This window comes from Bos indicus, chromosome 17 (genome assembly GCF_029378745.1).
Source record: "Bos indicus isolate NIAB-ARS_2022 breed Sahiwal x Tharparkar chromosome 17, NIAB-ARS_B.indTharparkar_mat_pri_1.0, whole genome shotgun sequence".
Taxonomy (NCBI): domain Eukaryota; kingdom Metazoa; phylum Chordata; class Mammalia; order Artiodactyla; family Bovidae; genus Bos; species Bos indicus.
The window spans coordinates 15,094,483-15,108,304 of record NC_091776.1 but is presented as its reverse complement, the minus strand read 5'-3'; positions in this window follow the sequence as shown (position 1 = coordinate 15,108,304).

The window sequence follows — 13,822 nt, the reverse complement described above, 5'->3', positions numbered from 1 at the left end:
GGACTCTGCAGCGCAGTTTTCAGACGCCAACCAACCGTTCTTCCCCGCCCCGCCACAACTCCCCCCACGACCACGACCCTCCAGCCACTGCCCTCGCTTTCTAACCCTTTTCTTGAGACCTCTCAAGAGATGCCTGGTGGCCAAGAAGAGACGTACCCCGGGCTTCTTTGCCAGAATTGAGTTTCTTGGAGTGGGATGGGGGTGGTCATGGAGAGGGGCTCTTTAGGGAAAAACAAAACTTGAGGCAACCGAGACCCCAGTATCAATCATCTTTACTCCCACCTCCCACCCCCTGCCCTTGCCTTGAAGACGACTTCTCCCTAGGCGGGCGGCGGCGGCAGCTTAGCCGCCGGGATGGGGCTGAGAGCGCGTTCCCCGGGCGCCCGCAGCCTCTTCAAAAGGACCGCGAGGGTGGGCGCAGCCTTGGAAGGTCAGGGAGCTCTGAGAGCTCCGAATTAACGCAGGGCCCAGAGAGCGAGGGTGAGGGGGTGAGGGTGACGGTGAATCTCGACCGGCGCGCGGCCCCGGCCAAGGGGCTCCAGGCCAGAGGGTCCGCGGGTGTCAGGGGTACCCCGGCAACCCAGGTCAGGCAGCACAGCACAGCACACCACACCCCTCAGGATCGAGGTTCTGGATGGGGCTATCGGGGCCGCCAGGCTGAGAAACTTGATGCCAGACAGACAAGCTCTACCCCCCAACCCCCCGCACCCCAGGCAGGACGTGCCCCCGCGCTCTCAGTCAGACCCGCTCCAACGTCCACCCACCCACGGATCCCCCACCATCACCCAGCCCACCCCGCCAAAGCCCCCACCGGGCCCTCGGGGCCCCGGCGGGTAATTACCTCTCCCGGAGGCGGAGTGGGGGGCGGCAGCAGCAGCGGCAGCAGCAGACACTTTTAGTCTGACTTTCCGGCGTTCGCTGGTGAGCCTGTGAGCGCCGAGCAGGAGCAGTAACCTGCTATTTATAGACCCGAGCTTCAGCACCCGGGGCTGGGAACCCGGAGGAAGCGAGCCGGAGGCGCGGCGGCGGCGCAGGGCGCAGGGCGCGGGCGGCGGCTCCCGAGGCTCCCGTGCCTCCCTCGGGCTCCCGGGTCCCGCCGCGCTCCCAGCTCCCTCACCGGCCGCGCGCGCCCGGGAGAAGTTATCGCCGGCGCGGCCGCCTCTCCGGCTGCTCACACGCCCCCTGGCACAACCGCTACTTTCTGCCCCCCGCCCCACCCCTCCCTGCTCCTCTTCCTCCTCCTCTTCCTCGGCCCTTTCCCAGCGGTCTCCTCCCAATGTCACCGGCGGCCGAATAGAGGCAGCGACGGCAACCACAGTCTCGAAACTGGCGCAGCTCGCTTCCCGCTACCGATGGAGTGGAGTTGGTGACCCGGCCGCCCAATCCACAACGACCCTGACACGCGTGCTCCGTGGGTGGCCTCCCTGCTCCCCGACCTTCTGCTGGGCCCCTCTGCTAGCGGGGATGGTCCCCAGGCTGGGCTGCTGGGTTCGCCGCTGCGGAGCGCTTTAGGGAGGGGTGACCCGAGGCCGGCACACTGCTCCTGGGGCCACCGAAACCGCAGGGGTTTTAAGCCGCGGGAAGAGGCGCCCCGGATCCTGGCTCAGACCCAGGTGGGGTCGGGAGAGAGTGGGAGGAGGTGTCCCCTGTTCCCCGGACTTCACCCTGCCACCGCCCTGGGACCCCTGTCTCTCGCCACTCCTTCGCAGTGGCCCAGGATGAAGTCGAGAGGAGGAGACCTGGGCACCGGCGAGGCTTCCAACTCGACTCGGTCCCCGGCCACCCACCAACAGCCCCCACGTCGCGGCTCGGTGACTGAGGCCGAGCCGCTCCCAACAAACATGTGACATGCCTTGAGCAGCCCGGGCGCTTGGGGGCAGATCTACACTCAGCGTTGTTTGGGGTGTCGGGAAAACAGGGTACGTAATCGCGCAGGCTGCACGGAGGCTAACTCTCCTCCACCGCCTAGCCCACAAGCCCGCAGGCGAAGGCAAGCAGCCGGGCTATTCCGGGTTGTGGGGTGTGGGGCAAACAGCTCTCCCCATCTGCGCCTTACAGGTGCCACCTGGCGGTTCTCTTGGAGAGGTTTCCACTTAGCGGCTCAAAGGTAATGGGGGTGTCGGGAAGGTGAGCGCCGGTCCAGACAGGCACCCTCAAGCCTTTCCCCTCCCAACCAGCACTTTACATTTTAAAAAAGAAGTGAGAATGCTCGTACGGCTTACAGTTTGTTCCGCAGAGAGACCGGACTCCCCAAGTTGGGACGGAGAAGTCGATTTGGGTAAGTCAGGACTCAACAGTTACACAAAGCCCGAAGCTGGAGCTGCCCCCAGCTGTCACCTCCGCTGTCACTCCCTGCGTCTAGGCGTCCCTTCACTCCGCAAGCACTGAACTGCCTCTAGAGTGGAAGCTCTACCGATGAGAGCAGAGACTTGGGTGTTTGGTTTTGTGTTTTCTATTTTTTCCCCCCATCACTCTTCTCAGAACTTGGAACAACGCTTAACATCCTGTCGCTTCCATATATGTTTACAGAATGAATAAATAAACATTATGGACCAGAAACTGTGCTTGGCTCATCCTCCCCCTGCAGCCCTTCCCCTTCTTTCTCTTCAAGCTCTTTCTGCTACATTCAGCTACCATCACAGGTGAGGTGGATGGAGAGAAGCCGAAACAAAATAGGCAAGCAATCCATGCAGGCCCTGGAGGATAGGGATCATAACTGAGGAGCCCATTACACAGTGAAATTCCCCCTCCATGGGGTACTACAGAACACACTCCTCTCAAGAAAAGCAAACAAACAAACAAACAAACAAACAAAAAAACCACCTCTGTCATACTTGGGACTTGATGCAATGGATAAATCCTGTTTGTAGAGATCTAATGGCAAGATGAGGCAATTTTCTCACTGCGCAGGAGTTTCAGCCTTTTTTTATTAAAAAAAATACAGAAATAGTGAAAGAATATCAGAATATCAGGGTGCCAGAGCTTTGCCACTAAATTGAAAAGATGTTTGGCATAGCTGTCTTCTAACTTTGAATGGAGATTTGGGTGGATGGTGTGGGTGTGTGGGGCTGGGAGGAATGTCCATGAAGACAGTGCCAGATGTATTAAACCTTTCCTTCTAAAAGACAGAGCTGTAAAACAGATGCAGCAACTGTTTTTGTGGAAATGAACACTTAAAGTGAGATACCCAGAAAACGCTCTTATAATTAAAACCAAAACATTCATCATGCTGACCAAGACCTTTTACAGACCATTCACAGGGCTGCTGGGGAAAAGGCAACATACCTAATGCATATCATCTAGGAAGTTTAAATTCTAGGCAGAGAGGATGAAGCAAATACATGTACCACATGACATTTTAAAAATCCATCCATCAGCCTGATATTTACCTTTTTTAGTTATTTGGCAGTGTTTCCCTTGAATAATCTTAGCAGATTCAGATTCTTCTATGGCTTATTAAACTCATTCAGCATCCATTTTTACAAACCTTGGACTTTTAGCCACTTGTGCCCTCAAAACATAACTCCATTTGCCAATGAAGGACAGAATATTTTTCATTTCCTTTTGATGTATCTTTATAGGGACACAGGTCAAAGGTGATTCCCAGTAGTTACCTTGCAGTCTAAAGCAATAAAATCACCGCAGAATCTGCAGGGCTGGCATCACACCCTCCTTTTTCAGGGAAGTAGCTCATACTCCGGAGAAGGCAATAGCACCCCACTCTAGTACTCTTGCCTGGAAAACCCCATGGATGGAGGAGCCTGGTGGGCTGCAGTCCATGGGGTTGCGAAGAGTCAGACATGACTGAGTGTCTTCACTTTCACTTTCCACTTTCATGCATTGGAGAAGGAAATGGCAACCCACTCCAGTGTTCTTGCCTGGAGAATCCCAGGGTTGGGGGAGCCTGGTGGGCTGCCGTCAGTGGGGTCGCACAGAGTCGGACACGACTGAAGCGACTTAGCAGCAGCAGCAGCAGCAGCAGCAGCAGCAGCAGCAGCTCATGCTCTTTCTTTGTATAGATTCATTGTTCCTGGAGATTTTTATTTCCGATGAGATAGCTATGGTACAAGGAGGACTCTCCACTTTTGTGAGCCTTCGTCATGAAGTCTCCTCTAAAATATAGCATCAAGTATGGCATAGTGGTTTTTTGTTTACCACATCAGTTTATTTATACTAATGGTAACTTTGTAGGTCAAGTCCGTTTTCATCCCAATTTTTAAAAACTTAGTATCGGGAGAGTTTTGATATTCCAACAATAAGATCATCTCTTGTGTGTGCATATGTGTATGTGTAATTAAATCCATGGGAGATGTTATTAGAAATAGAAATTTGACCCAACTTCAGTAAAAGGGGTGGAACTAACGTAAAGACACTTAGCTATCCATGGAATCCAAGGATAAGAATGCAACTGGGTGTCAGTGGTAACTTGGAAATAGAGACATGCATTAATGAGTTTCTCTTTCCTTTTCTCCCCCTACCCTACCTGCTCCATTCTCTCTCCTCCTTTGCTCTCTCTGCCCCCATACACTTTCTCTGCTTCTCTGGTGTGCACTGAGTTACATGATTACTCACAGGTCTTGAACTTCATGACCCATGGGCCAGTTCCAGATTCTCAAGGAAGTCCCATGATTGACTGCCAAACTCCAATCCAGACAATCATGGCTAGGGGGCATGGTCAAGTTGCACTCCCATAGCAACTACTGTAGCAATCACATGGATAATAGTGGTGGGCTGAGGCAGCAAAGGAAGGAAAATATTCCCACAACATGGGGAGGGGTTCCTGACCCCCTCCCCTGACCACTAGCATCTCTGAACATTTGCTGTTCTCTGAATAATGGCACAAAGGCAGATGGGGGTGGGGAGGAGAATGCATATGCATGTTTAAATCCTGAGTGACAGATAATGCCTCTTGCTCATGGGGGTACCCTAAGATGCTGGTCCCACTAAAAGTAACAGAATGATTTTATGATCTCTCGACATGGGACTAGATGAGCATGAGGACAGAAACAAGCATTTCACAGAGAGTTTACTTTAGCGCCTCTTTTCATGGCAAATTAAATAAGAGATTTTTTCTTTAACTGAAGGAAATGAGTGTGATATCATTTACATTTATCAAAGATAAACATTCTGCCTTCTCATTTACATAAGAGTTATTTCTAAAATGTATATAAATCATATATTTGAAATCGAATCATATATCAAATATAATTGGATGGTGAATCGTAACATTTTTTCAGGTCAGAAACCACTTTTGAGAATTTGAAGAGGGCTGTGGACTTTCCCTAGAAAAAAATATGAGCAGATGCACAGGTATTTTTTTTTAATTTTATTGAAGTATAGTTGATTTACAATATTGTGTTAATTTCAGCTGTACAGCAAAGTGACTCAGTTATACATATGTTCTTTTCCATATTCTTTTCCATTACGGTTTATTACAGGATATTGAATATAGTTCCCTCTTCTACACAGTAGGACCTGGTTGTTTATCCATTGCATAGATACTAGTTTGGATGAACACATATTATAGCGGGATGATAGCTAACATATTTATTTGACATCTGAAACTTCACATATCGTGTTTCCTTTGAGTTCCTGCAACCAATCACATCTGAATAAATGAAACAAGGACTCCAGATTCTTCAACAAAAGATACCAAATGCCCAGTGGGTAAAAAAATTGGTCAGGAGGACTTTCCTAGTGGTCCAGTGGTTAAAATTCCGAGCTCCCAATGCAGGGGGCATGGATTCGATAGCTGGTGGGGGAACTAAGATCCTGCATATGCCATGTGATGCAGCCAAAAAAAAAAAAAAGTTGGGGGTGGGGAGCGCTGGAGCATATGTGAACTTGAGGAAAGAGTCCCACCACCCACAACTCCTGCCCTGAAGAGATCCAAATGAGTGGACGTAAGGCAAGAAGACAGAGTTCTTAGAAGGATAGACGAATAACAATGGGGAGAAGCTAGGATCGCTGTTGCTGCTGTTTAGTCACTAAGTCGTGTCGGACTCTTTCTTTGTGACCCCAAAGACTGTAGCCTGTCCGGCTCCTCTGCCATGGGATTCTCCAGGCAAGAATACTAGAGTGGGTTTCCATTCCCTTCTTCAGGGAATCTTCCCAACCTAGGGATCAAACCTGTGTCTCCTGCTTAGCAGTCAGAGTCTTTACCACTCGCCACCTAGGAAGCCCGCTGCTAGGACTCTCACAACAAAATACTCCAAATTAGCTGGCACAAACAACAGAAATAAATGTCACACAGTTCTGGAGTTTGGAAACCCAAGATCAAGATGCTGGCAGAGCTGGTTTCTTCCAAAGCCTCTCTCCTTAGCCTGGTGCCTGCTCACCTCTGTGTCCTCACGTGGCTTTCCTGTGCACCAGCACGGCTGTGCCTCTTTTTGTGTCTAAATTTCCTCTTCTTAGAAGGGCCACTTAGGATTGGGTTAGAGCCCATCCTAACAGATTCATTTTTAGTCTGGTCACCTCTGTAAAGACCCTCTCTCCAAATAGACAGCCACATTCTGAGGGGTTAGGGCTTCAAATATATGAACTGGGCAGAGGCACAATTCAGCCCATAATTGACAAGAATCAAACTCCAAAAGAGTCTGAGAATGGAGGTGAGATAGAGATCGCCCCTATATATTGAGAACCCAAGAGTAATGAAATTTGTGTCCTGTTTTCCCATTGGGATATTTTGGGAAATCTCAATCTTGAGAAAAACCCAGAACACAAAGGTATAAAGTAGGAATATAAATGTCACCAGGCCTTGCATGCGTGTCACTTAAGTCACTTCAGTCGTGCTCGACTCTTTGAGACCCTGTGGACTGTAGTCCACAAAGCTCCTCTGTCCAAAGGATTCTCCAGGCAAGAATACTAGAGTGGGTTGCCATGTCCTCCTCCAGGGGATCTTCCCGACCCAGGGATCGAATCCACATCTCTTACGTCTCATGCATTGGCAGGCAGGTTCTTCACCACTAGCATCACACAGCCTTGCCAGCCCCCTGGGCTTTCTCATAGTGCCTAAGTGCTAATGATGAGGTGTCTGCAAGCTGCAGGAGGCTTGGAAGTTAGTGGGGAAAGAGCACCAGCAAAACATGGAAAAGGCCACCTAGGAGGGCAAACAGACACAGGACAAGCAACAGAGTGGTCTGCTGACTGGTATGCAGAGATGTGGCTACCATTCCGTGGCATGGCACAGGGCAGGCTTGGGGCCAAAGCAGGGACTTCAGAATAGTCAGTGGCTGTGCCCTAGAGCAATGCCGTGCGTCACTCACACCTGGAGAACAGAGGCCAAGTCATCTCTGCAGAAGATGAGAGAGATCATCAACACCCAGACGTGTCCCCCGGTGTCATGATGCTCCAAAAGTCTCCCCAGGACCAACAAGCTACCCCAGAGGTGAGAGAGAAAGAAGAGAGGGAACAAAAGTGTCTAAAACTGGTAAGTTTTAAACCAGGATAGGTTTGCTTTAGATGACTGGAGAGGACTAAGAAAACTAAATGACGTTTTCTGTTTCGGAGTACAAATGAGTGCCTCTAAGTTAATTTTACTGTAGAAAACTGTTTCACTTTTTGTACCTGAGATTTAGGGACTATTGACTTTTAAGAATAGATCCTTTACACCTCACATGTGTAACACACTTTCAAGAAGTCTGTAAATCTCTTGGAATAGCACCACAAGGGCTTCCCAGGTGGCTCGGTGATAAAGAATCCACCTGCCAGTGTAGGAGGTGCAAGAGACATGAGTGATCCCTGGATCGGGAAGATGCCCTGGAGAAAGAAATGGCAACCCACTCCAGTATTCTTGCTTGGAAAATACCATGGACAGAGGAACCTACCAAGCTACAGTCCATGTGGTCACAAAAATCAGGCATGACTGAGCAACTGAGCACCCAGGCATGCATGTACCATCTATGAATGCAGATTAAGAATATATGCCCTAGGGGATCTGGTTTTATTAATCTGGTTTTATGAAGAATCTTTTTTAACTGAAAAAATACCTGTTAATATATATAATTTTCCACTCATGTATTATTTGAAATTCTATTTTCTGAAAGAGTAGTGTCTATAAGTTACAGCACAATGGCTCATGTGCTTGTGCTTAGTAAATGCCAGAGAAAGAACAGAATCATAAATAGAGAAATTATAGACAATCACTGGGTAAAGATAGCTATATTCACATGGAGGTGACAGTATCATGCTGCTTTACTTTGAGAAATAAAAAGCTTTTTAACAGAAGTCTTCAAGATGAAAACATCTGAGTTAATTGTTTTTCTTCTTCCCCATTTTCAAGCAAATACTTTTTATTACCTAATTATATGTCAGTAGTGTCATAAAATGAAGGAGAAGCTACATGTCAGACATATTTGTAGGGAAGGCTTGTGGTAATCAGGGCCATTAATTGCAGTGACATTTCTGAATATTTTCTTATATCTTGTTCATCAGTGTTTCTCTCTTGCATTCCACTCTTAAACATACAAACAGATTCTTCTCACCCTATTTTCAAAAATTTCCCTACATCCAATATGTGTGTCAATTTCCTATCCTGGGTCCCTTCTTCCTTGGTATAATCAAGCTCTGTCATCTCCTCGTGAATTGACTTAGGCTGGAATAGACCAATTTTGATCACCAGAGTAAGGCAGAACTTGTATCTCCATCTCCAGAGATGCCTCTCCACCAAGACTTAATCTGTGGGACTTCCCTGGTGGTCCAGTGGTTAAGACTCTGTGCTCCCACTCCCCATGCAGGGGGCACTGGATTTGATCCCTGGTTGGGGAACTAAGATCCCTCAAGCTGCTCAGTGTCGGGGGAAAAAAAGACAATTTGTTTTTGTTCATCAAGACAAGATGTGTACTTTGTAATCAAGTTAGGGCTCAACCATGGTGTTCCCATTCACTGGTTGTGTGACCTTTGGTGAGTGCCTTCAAATTTGGGGGTCACCTTATCTGAAAAATGGGGACAGTAGTACCTACCTCATAGAGAAATTCTGAGACCCCCAGGACACTACAAGGACACAAAATGAGCTGACACCCATCTTGCCCACGCGTCTGCCAGTATCCTCTTGCCAAGACTGAAGAACACGGACAGGTAAGGGGCACAATGAAAGTTTCAATGTGAAACCTTCTAATGCATATGTCTGCAACTCGCTATTTTCACTATTACCTACAACCTGATATCTGTCACAGAGATATTGATTGGCACCTGTAAAGAGTCACATGGTTTTGAAGAATCTGCCTAAAGTCTTGGCATCTGAGAGGAGAATTTTCCAAAAAGCTTGAAATATAAACCTTCTGCAAAACCACTTCTAACTCCCAGTCTATCTTTACAACTCTGTTCCCTATTCAGTTCTAACAAGCATTCCCAGAGCACCTACTGTTTGCCAGGAATTGTACTAAATTCTGGGAATAAAGAGGTGAAGGAGGAATAAAATTTGTCTTCAGAGAGCACATCATTTACTAGGTTTAGACTTGACTTTTCTAAACCTAGCCTCTCAATTTATTTCTTTACTACTCAATTCACTTGAACATTACATTTATTGTCTTGTACACAGAGGGTACAGGGGCAACCCAGGGATGAGCATAAAATTTAGTCGAAAGGACAGAGTAAGGATACAAACAGGCATAAAACAAGTAGAGAGATTAAGCTGGCATGCCATGAAAATCAAGAGACGAGAAATCAAATCTAGTTGGAAGGATCAGAAAAATCTTCACGAAGGAGGTGCTGTTTGATATGTGAGAGATTTCAGGAAACGAGGTTGGCACAGATTCCACAGGGAGGCCTTTCAGTACATGGTGTGTGGAGAAAACCTCACCCACCAGAGCAGTCCTTCTCATCCACTCCCAGGAGTTATTGTTCAGTCGCTCAGTCGTGCCGGACTCAGTGACAACATGGACTGCAGCACGCCAGGCCTCCCTGTCCTTCACCATCTCCCGGAGTTTGCTCAAACTCATGTCCATCGATCAGTGATGCCATCCAACCATCTCATCCTCTGTCATCCCCTTATCCTCCCACCTTCAATCTTTCCCAGCATCAAGGTCTTTACCAATGAGTCAGTTCTTTACATCAGGTGGCCAAAGTATTGGAGTTTCAGCCTCAGGGTCAGTCCCTCCAGTCAATATTCAGCATTGGTTTCCTTTAGGATGGACTGGTTGGATCTCCTTGCAGGGACTCTCAAGAGTCTTCTCCAGCACTCTGAGGAGACCACGCCTCCCCAGCACCGTGAACCAGCCTCAGTGGTACCACTTATTGCATTGGATTTGTTCACCCGTGTGTCTCCCTCACTGGGTGGCAAGTCCTCCTAAGAGGACAAACCATGTTTTAGACAGTTTTATACAACAGATACAAAAGTTCCAGAAAACTCTGAGAACTAGGAACCTAGAGTATTTTACATCTCTCTATTTATTTTTGGCTGTGCTGGGTCTTCGTTGCCGCTTGGGCTTTTTCTCAAGTTGTGGTAAGCGGGGACTACTCTCCAGCTGAGATGCACAAACTTGTCATTGCAGTAGCTTCTCATTGTAGAACATGGGCCTTAGGCACATGGGCTTCGGTAGTTGCAGCTCCTGGGCTCTACAGAATGGGCTCAATAGTTGTAGCACGCCAGGCTAAGTTGCTCCATGGCTGTGGGATCCTCCAGGACCAGGGATTGACCCCACGTCTCCCGCACTGGCAGGCAGACTCCCCACCACTGAGCTACCAGGGAAGCCATATCCAACTGGAGCCTCTCACTACACTTGTGGAAAAATCTACCAGTTTTTAGCGTCTGCTTCACCTCTCTTGGACCTTCCGCTTAGAAGGGGGTTTACTTAGTCCTGAGACATCTCTGACCCACGGTTCTCTCAGCACTTTTGTGTTCATTGCAAGGTCATCAGGAACTTTAGACCTGCACGTAGCACATGAAGGTCATGAGAAACCACGGCCCATCCATCTAGAACCTTCCTCTGTCAAAGCTTTCTAACACGTTCCCCTGGTATGGAACTGCTCTGAGAGGGGCCAGGTTTGGGGTTCTTCGGAACATGTATCTACTCCCTCCCTTGAAGATTAACCTCTAAGGGAGAAGCAGGACGATCACATGTGTATCCCTGCCCTTTTCTCATCTCCAGCCCTTTCTCCCCTCCTCGTTTTGTACTTTGCTACCCTGTTCATCAAGGCTCCTACCTCATAGCCTCCTCTTTTTCTAGTAGCACTTGTATTTCCCTTTCTTCTAACAATAATGCCAGGGAAGATACAGAGAAAGAATCTGAGTGACCATGAAGAGTAAATTTATATGGGTTATTTCCAAAACCTCATCCCATGTTACACAAATTGATGAATGAATGTGTATATGCTCATGCATGTGTGTATGTGTGTGTGTGTGTGTGTGTATGTGATCACTAACTTTTTGAAGACTTTAGAAATTCCAGAGTAATTTTTTCATGTACACTCGAGTATTGGTTTCTATAACATATTCCAGCAAAGCATAAAGTTACAGATATTTTTCTTTGTAAATAGAATATAAGCTTCTCACGCAGAACGCATTGCAATATTCTCTAAGGTAAAAGCCGAGAAATCATTATAGATAACTCAAAAGTGCTCTTCCTTTGAAACACAGCACTTGTGGGCAAATAGGATCATTTGAAACCTTAGGAAAAGGTTGAGGAAATTCATCAGTGTGAAAAGACAACCATTTTATTTGGTCTAAAATGAAGTAACATTTTATAAGGCTGAATTTCATTTTCCTGAAAGTTATAATGAAAACAAATGATTGACTCATTTTATGCTTTCTATAACATAAAAATAAAAACCTCCCTGAGTTAGCCTTTTCTGGTTTTGTAATGGAAAGCTTCAGCTGAGAGTACGCTTGCATGTTTTATTTAAAAACAAAAACAAACAAAGAAAAAAACCTCGATAGGGTACTCAGAGGTGATTGGGAGCAGAGAGCCAAGAAACACCACTATTTTACAACTGTGAACATTTTATCAAGTTCTCCAAATGGAAGCTTAACTTGAACCACATGTCAGATTGCTTTTGATTTAGGGGGAACAAGGTACCCTGGTGGATTTTGATAAAGTGGTGGTAATCCACTGGTGGTAATGATACAGCCAAAAAGAATATTATTCTACAATGGGACATTCAAAATAGTGAGGAAGCAAGCAGTTCCACATAACAATGAAAAAGGTCGTCTGCATTCCAAACCCTACTACATCTCTGAAGAGGATTATGTTTCCTGGAGGCTAGCTCTGAGCTGGAGGTGAGGAGTGGCAGATGAGAGAAACTAGATCTGTCTCTTGCTGGACTCGGAAGACTTTGGGGCGACTGAACTCCAGGCAGGAAGCTCAAGACCAAAGGCACTTTCGTTCAAGGGTGCCGAGTGCTCTCTGCACTGTGCTTGTCTACCATGTCGCCTCCCCTGCCCACCCGATTCTGTCCCTGTGGCCACATCCCAGCTACCCCCATAGAAGGATGTGGCCAGCACACTTGAGAAGAAGTCCTAAGAAGTCTCCTGTTCTTTGCTTGTTCTTCATCTGTTGTCATTCCTTTCTGCATCCATCATGTGTCGTGAAGTGTGGTTAAACACAACAGCAGGATCTTAGCTGAGCCTGGGTGACTCTGTCCTGTCTCTGGGTGGATCTGAAGGCAGCAACAGTGTGGAGAAGCCAGAAGATACAAAGGAAGGACTTGAATTACCATGAAGAGAACCAGCAGATGATTGGTTGAAGGGATTCGCTAAACAAGAACAAATTGGTAGAACAGATAAGCATCCTTTGGATCAAAAAAATACTAGACTTTGAAATATCAAATGAGATACCAGCTCCAGCTATTCCTTTTTAAAATTTTTCATTTGAAGTATAGAGTTGATGTGCAGTATTATATGTTACAGGCACACAATATAGTGATTCATAATTTGTAAAGGTTATACACTCTTTACCATTATTATAAAATATTGGCTATATCCCCTGTGTTGTACAATATATGTTTGTAGATTATTTTATACCTGATAGTTGGTACCTCTTAATCCCCTACCCCTGTAATGCCCCTCCTCCTCTTTCTCTCCCCACTGATAACTACCAGCGTGTTCTTCAAGTCTGAGAGTCTGCTTCTTTGTGTTACATTCACTTGTTTGTTGTATTCTTAAAATTCCACACATCTTAATTGCAAAGAAGTGTGAACCTAGAAGCTGGAGAAGCCACACACATTTGGGTGATATTTAAAATAAACAGAGGTACATGGGACAGATGTGAAATACTAGGAATCCATAGTGTTGGCCTGTCTGATGGGTCCCCTCTCTGTACCTCTCATTTTTCTCTAAAAGGAAAGCCACTAGGATCTCTGCTTCTTGGATCCTGGTCAGTTTATACTGGACAACTAGGAGTGGAGGGGGGAAGACAACTTGGGGGATTCTACCATTCAGAATCACAATTCTGCTCTCTTATCTGAATCCTTCTCTTTGAACATTAATACTTCTCAGCAGCTTTCATTGCCTATGCTTCTTTTTGGAGGTTCCTCTTTGTCCTCCTACCACTAACTGAATTGATCTTCTGCATTCTCCATCCGAATTGCAAAGGATAGCATCAGATCAACTAAGAGAATTAATCTCTCTGCTATTAAGAAGAGAGACCAGCAGACTACTTGGTATATTGCTAATGTATGGTTAAACTAGTCTTCAGTTAGGTATCCATGCTTCTCTGGAGCATATAAAGGGCAACCTAGCATCATTTCCAAGAGCAGGGTACTATGGACTAGGCATATTGGGCACCAGGCTAGTAAAGATCCTTAATGGAACAAATGCACATTCAAATACATAAGAAAATGGCTTTGGTGAAAACATACACACATACAGTGAAATATGTTTCTGTTA